Below are 6,928 nucleotides of genomic sequence, written 5' to 3' on the forward strand. Positions count from 1 at the left end.
TGTACATCAGTGTCCTCAACTCTAAGAAGGCATGTTCATAGGAACCTCTTAGATTTATTATTAGGACAAAATACGGTAAGGCACAGAAGAGGTTTAAGTAGTGTTTAAACCATCCGTAAACATTAGGTCTGATTTGGTTGGGCCTGGAGTCCAGGAGCCAGACTCCAAGGCATCTTGGTCTTCAGTCCTTGTCTCGGCAATGGAAGAATTCAATGTGGAGTCCAGAATGGCAGAAGACAAAGATTTATTTTCATGTAAGGAGAAGGACAGGAGAGCACTCTGAGGAGAGAGGGGTCCTACTGGCTGGCTACGCGGTGACATGAAACAGGGGCTCGTATGTTTTAAAATTATAATGGAGGGGGTAGAATTGGGTGGTCCCTTTTTCAGATTGTCTGATTTTCAAGGCAGATTTTTCTCTTATTGGTTTTGACCATTCCTCATCTATTGGGGCTCAGGTCTTCTTGGCTCGGTGAGCCTGGTTCCTGGAGTGCACCAACCATGTTCCTCTTAGCCAACACAAGTGTTTGCTCTTGGGGTGGGCCAAGCTGTGGAGATTACTGTTTCCTGAGGTCCCCTCCACTGCACGGTGTCTGTTTTCTGGAAAGTGTCCTCAGTGTTGATCAGGTCCAACACAGGTGTTTGCTCTGAAGCTGGGATGACAATGAGCACAGGTTTCCCTTTCCCAATGTGGCACTGATGGGGGTATGAGTCCGGAATGCAGTGCACAGCCTGTTCTGCAGGACAGATATGGACCCTTTCCTGCCTCGCTGACAAACTCCAGACCCTAACACTGTTTTCCACGACTCCATGGACAGAACAACATCTACAAATGTTCTTTTCTACCAAAATATGAACCATGGGTCTTTTATCTTCTCTGATAATCAGTGGTTAGTCCACCCATGTAGTAGGTTATTATAGTGAGACAGGTATGTAAGTAAGCAATGTATAGAGTTTGCTTGGTTACTCTTGACCTAATGTTTACTAGACACAGAGGGACACATTTCTTATTCATTTGACCCAAACAGCTTTGTGATACTGGTATTAGGGAGGCATTCTGGACACCCATTTCCTTCACAAGGTATCTCCAGATCTCTTTGAGATCTGTGCTGAAGGAAACGCTCCTTGAATCCCATTCCACATGTGGCTGGTGATGGTGTCTGCACTCCAAGACTCTTTGCTGACAGAACGGTCCTTTTCACTACCTTTCCTAGAGGGGGCCACTCTGACTGAACTGAATTAGGAGTGGAAGGCCCTGATGTTTCTTCTAAGTGGAGGGCAGACATTGTCCAGAGTGTCTGAGGGAGGATAAAAAAAAATGATGTGAGTTTCTGTGGTGCTGAGTGGTGAAGAACTGATCCCCTTCAGCCTGGGATGTCCAGAGGACTCTTGGTTTCACATATTCTAGGGGAGCCCGTCCTATCCCTCTATGCATTCCCACTGAAGAAAGGAACAGTCTCCCAATACTTTACCCAGGGGACAGCCCACTGCACCACCATGTCTGAGAGCTTATCACAGTGCAATAACTTCTGACACGACTGCCATGTGAAAACAACAGCAGGTAGAAGAAGATACAGTGGGTCTGAGGGATGTGGGAGCCTGGGGTATGCATTCTTTGCCATAGTCACAGACCTCATTTTCCTCCTAAGAAGAGCCAAGCAATTAAATCAAAGGCTTTATTGAAGACTCAGGCTGAGAATGACACCCAACAGAAACAAGCCCTCAGTTGTAAAGCAAGTAAGACCTTGCTAAGAGCCCAGGGGTGGAGAGGAGGACACAGCAATGAAGGACATGTCTCCTCAAAGTCTGTTTCCTTTTGTTGGCCAAGGGGCCTGAAACCACAGGGCTTTCTGCTATCAAGGAGGGAATACTAAGTATCATTGAGAGAAAAGGGCTGAAGTTGGGAATTCAAGGCAAGTTTCAGAGCAAAGATTATTTGGGAAGGGGTTTTAATGATGAATAGTGTTTCATTATGGAGTTGGAAAGGGCAATTCAGACAGAATAAAATAAACCAGAAAGAGAAGTGAAGACACGTGACACTGAACTGTGTTTAGAAAACAGTAAGTCCCCATGTCATGGGAGGAATTGGGGAATCATTTAGACTGAGGTAGAAGTACCCTAAATGCCATGTGAAAGACATCAGTATGTAAAGGATAGACAGTTACCTTGAACTCAGAAAATGAAAGGTCACAAGCAATGGACAGGCTCTTCCTCCAGGGCGCCCATTGAGGGGGAGGCTGAGGGCCAGCGCCAGTCCCAGGTCAAACAACAACTTTGCAGCAGGAGCAGAAATCAGCTTTAGGGCACAACAGGGCTATGGGGGTGCTTCAGCTGTTCAAGGACAGATCCCAGTAGAGGACAGCTCACTATGTGTGGGCTTTCCTCTGCCCACACAATGCTAGGTCACTCAGGGAACAACAAGCACAGGGTCAATTTAAATGGGGGAAACCAGGAGTTCCTAAGACCACAAGTACTGCCTTGTCTCCCTCTAGACAGTGTCCACAGTGTTCAGAATTCCCCCAAATAGGCCACTCATCCAAGATGGGACCACCCCATCAACAAAGGCCTGGAACATCAGGCAGCCAACAAGCAGCAGGCGGCCTTGAACTCTCGGGGCAGCAGGAGGTGCTTGAGGGCAGCATGAGCTGTAGACTTGAAGGTCCAGATGAAACTGCAGCAGATGCCGGGCCCAGGGACAATCAGGGAGCAGGGCCAGAAGGTCCTGCTGAAGATCTGCTCAACAGCTCTTTGAGACACCAGGCCTGGGGCCTTCTCAGGCAGTGACAGCAACAGCACCAGAGGAAAGTTCAGCCCCCTAGTTGTTGCACAGCTCTTCAGCTTCTCTTTAGAGGTTGGTGCTTTAAGTTTCTTGCTTCTTTCTCCATTTGTCTTTCCTCCTTCTTCTTTCTTCTTTCGGGGCCAGGTAAACCATGCAAGGTCTTGGGAAATCTTAAGATGTAGGTCATGGGGACTCTTTCAGAGTTCCCAACCCTAGTTGATACCTGCTGACTGGAGCATTTAACCAGCAGCACATGAGGTTGGTGTGCCCACAGGCAGCAAGTCTTGGCTCAGGTGGGGAACCCACCATGTTTCTCCAATGGCTCCTGGGGCTTAGGCGAGCATCAGAGATGCCAGTCCTGCCCTGCAGCCCACCCTGGACTTTTCCAATTCGATTCTGTTAAATGAAGTTTGTGTCCGTTTATTGAAATTTGGGATGTTTCTTAAAGCATCCCAGGTGATTATAACAGGCAGCCATGATTGGGTCAGGGAGACATAAGTCCACCCTGGGCCCCTGGCTTATGACCTTCCTGGTGCTCCCGGGAGCAGTGTGGCCTTCACTTGTTTTAGTGGAAGAAGAGGTGGAGCAGGGAGCAGGAAGAGTGTGGAGAAGGAAAAGGAGAGACCAATGTGGCCCCAAACATCAACTATTTATTTCAGAAACATTGCTGTCTTCGGACTACTAGGCTCTTCAGAGGATCTTGTCCTCTAACTTGGCTGAGGCAGGTGCTGAATTCAACAGGAGGAAAGACAACCAGAAGGTTCAGAATGTTCCCCTGGCCCCTCAGGACACTGATGGAAACAGGACTGGGAGAATATGAGACCTTCCCTGTCTCTCATCAATGCTCTTTCTGTGCCTTATTTCTGTGCCATTCTCTGGAGCATTCTCATTTCCTCTGCTTTCCTGTCTCACTCACATAGTGTGTAGATGCTCGTGACAACTGCCATTTCTCTATTAAATGTAACCTGCTGGTGGAGGCTGACCATCCACTCCCTGGGACAGTCGGTCATGATCACTCAGCATGGAGTTGAACACAGAGACTTTTTTATGTACAGAAGATAGGATTAGAGTCAGAACTGTTATTACTCTGGCCAGTGGGATCTCTGCTTTGGTCCACAACTCAGGGACCCTCTCACACCTGCAGCACCCAGTCTCCTGGTTCCCTTGCAATGACAGATCCACCAGGGCAGTGCTTGAACAGAGGCCACAAGGGCTCCCTGTTTGTCTCCTTTGAGGCTTTCCCTGATTTCTCCCTTCCTCCCTGCACAGACATCATTTTCACAAGAGAAATTTCAAGGTCCATTATCTACAGAGTCATGTGGGAACAAGGTCTGGTTCTAAAGGGTTTGATGTGGTGAGAGATACCCCAGTTTCTTGGAAATTAAGTAAGATGACAAATAACACATGTGCCCACCCATAGTGTGTAAATAGAATGTGAGTACAGGTCCCACAGCAGCTGGCATTCTTATAGAACAAAAGACCATCCATGTGGCCTCGAGGATGGATAGCTAGTAAAGGCATCAGGCTACTCATTAACATTAAAGTAAATCCACAGGCAATGTTGTCAGTGTGTTCTTGGAAACTGACCTTAGCAGCAACATCATAGAACAAAACCAGATGCAAAATAATGTCATATAGTTCAAAGCAGCTGGAATTTCCCCTCATTCTTTTAAGGTCAGGACATTGAACAAAACAGCATTATCTTGGAAGCTGCTCTACTCACTGCCTTAGTCGTATACTTGAATTAGTTCCATCACAAAGAAAAGTATACACTCTAAAACTGCTACTATTGATTATTTCATGCTAATACCTAGCCTCCTCAAACTCTATAAAACTGAACAGAGCAAACACTACTTATTGCATCTTCTGTGGCCAACATTACCTTGTTCCACAAACCAAAGAAAGACAGCATAAAAAAGAAAAGGATAGTCTAATACCTATGCTGAGCATAGTTACATAAACCTGCAACAACAATTTTGCCAAGTCAACAGCAGCAATATGTTAAGAGAATCACATATCATGATGAGTGGGTCTCATTCCAGGGATGCAAGGAGAACTCAGCATACACAAATCAGTTCATGTCATTCACCGCATCAACCGAAGAAAGAAGAAATCACAAAATCCTATCTATAGACACTGAAGATGTATTTGACAAGACTCTGACCCATTATGATTTGAAACATTCTCAATAAAATGGGTATAAAAGAAACCCGATTTAACATCTATGATGAACCCATAACTGACATCATGCTCAATAGCAAAAAACTGAAAGCTTCAGAAAATCAGGAAGACAGGCACGCCCACTTGTCCCATCAGCAACTCTGCACTGACAAAGAAAAGAAATGGCAGTGGAGGAGCAAGCCATGGGATGCAGGTAGTTCTCAGAGCCAGTTCCTGGCCTTGTTATGGACAGAGAAAAGGGTGGGTCCAACTGAGAACCAGATTTTGGACTTTAGGGAGGGTGTCACTTTAGGCTACACTCCCAAGCCCCACCCATTTCTCTAATCTTACTCACAAGGTCTTCATTGATCAGTTGGTGAGATTAAAAAGTCAGTCAGTCATGGCCCCCCAAGGCTTTCCAGTCCTATGTTGTGATGTAGGCACATTGCTCCAGGGCAATCAAGTGTCCTGCTCTTGTCTATCTTGAAAGCACCCTGGTACATCCATATCAGTAAGGGCTCATTAGTGAGGTCAGCATAGTATTAGTAGCCCTCCTCAGGGCCTCCCCAGTGGCGCAGTGGTTTGAGCATAGCGCTGCAAGAAAAACACATAAAGCAACCAAATTGGAAAGAAGAAATATAACTCTAATTATTTGCAGATGACATGGCAATATAGATAGAAAGTGCCAACAACTTCATACACACACACACACACAACACTAGAAATAAGTGTAGTGAAGTGGCAGGACACGCGCTCTGAGGTCTGGCTGCATATAAGCAGGCAAGAGTGGATGTGAATGGGCTTTGATTTCAAATTCAAGGAAAAAGTGAAAGTGCAAAGACTGAAGAGGCAGCACTTGGGAACAAAGAGATTGATGCAGCTATCATTCATTCTGTTAAGTGAAGGCCTCCTTTTGGAGTGATGACTGCTGTTTTGAGGTGGGGTAGAGCTGGGACAAGGGCCCAGTGGCTGCTGGATTGGACAGGAGAATTTACCATGGAGAACTGCAGCAGGGGTCAGATTCAGCAGGTCTGAAAGGCAGAAGACACTGGGAGTGTAGACATATTTAAATAAAGCCTCAGGGCTGAGGAGGAGCTGAGATGCAGAAATGTGTGTCTCATGTTTTGGGGTCAGTGGGTTTGGAGTGCTGGGTCCTTGGGTTCACTCTGGGAAAGATTTTAGCACCCAACGTGGGACTCTGCACATCTTCTGGGGCCCAACACGTAGTTTTTCATGGCATTGGTAAGATTTCTCCAGTTTCTCTATCTTCATGCTCTTACAAGCTCTCTTTTTCTGAGAGTGCTGTGGAGTCTCCCCCTTGACGCAGATGTGAGTCTGAATGGAATTTAAAAAAAGCCTTTATTTGCTGGCCGGCGACTGTCCCTCTAGTAGGGAGCAGCCCCAAGCAGGTGGTGATAAGGGTTTTTAAAGTCAAAAACCACACCTGGGACTTTACAGTTGCCACAGCAAGCTGGAGTACAGAAGCCAAACTGTGCTATTACCAGCAGCGGAGCATTTCACCACATCCCATGTTTCAGGTACAAACGGTACGTACATCTTATTTTTGATGTCAACCCGGCCTCTATTGTTTTAGCCTGGAATTTTCCCTTAGCCCTAACTTGTCCTCCTGAGATAGCTCAAGCTTAGGCCTTGTGTGGTCTGCTACAGTTCACATTGCCCCCATTTCAAAAGAGATGTTGGTGTTCGGCGACTGTTTGGCTGTCCTACATGGACCGAGGGCCTCAGGCCAAGGCTACTCTTTGGCGGGTCCCAAAACGTGGGGGAACGGCCTTCCAGTTGCCCTAGGCCTGACTGGGTGAATGCCTCATGCCTCTCTCTTTGCTTCACTACCTTGCTGATCTCAGTCAAGCTGCCATTCCCTCTCTACCTTGGGAAAAGTGCTGGCTCCTGAGTTCTGTCTTCAAACTGTTGTAGAGCAACAGGGGTGCCTGACTGTGGGTCCTCACCCGCGCGCTTAAAAGGACTTATCAA

Source organism: Talpa europaea (genome assembly GCF_964194135.1).
Source record: "Talpa europaea genome assembly, chromosome: 8".
Taxonomy (NCBI): Eukaryota; Metazoa; Chordata; class Mammalia; order Eulipotyphla; family Talpidae; genus Talpa; species Talpa europaea.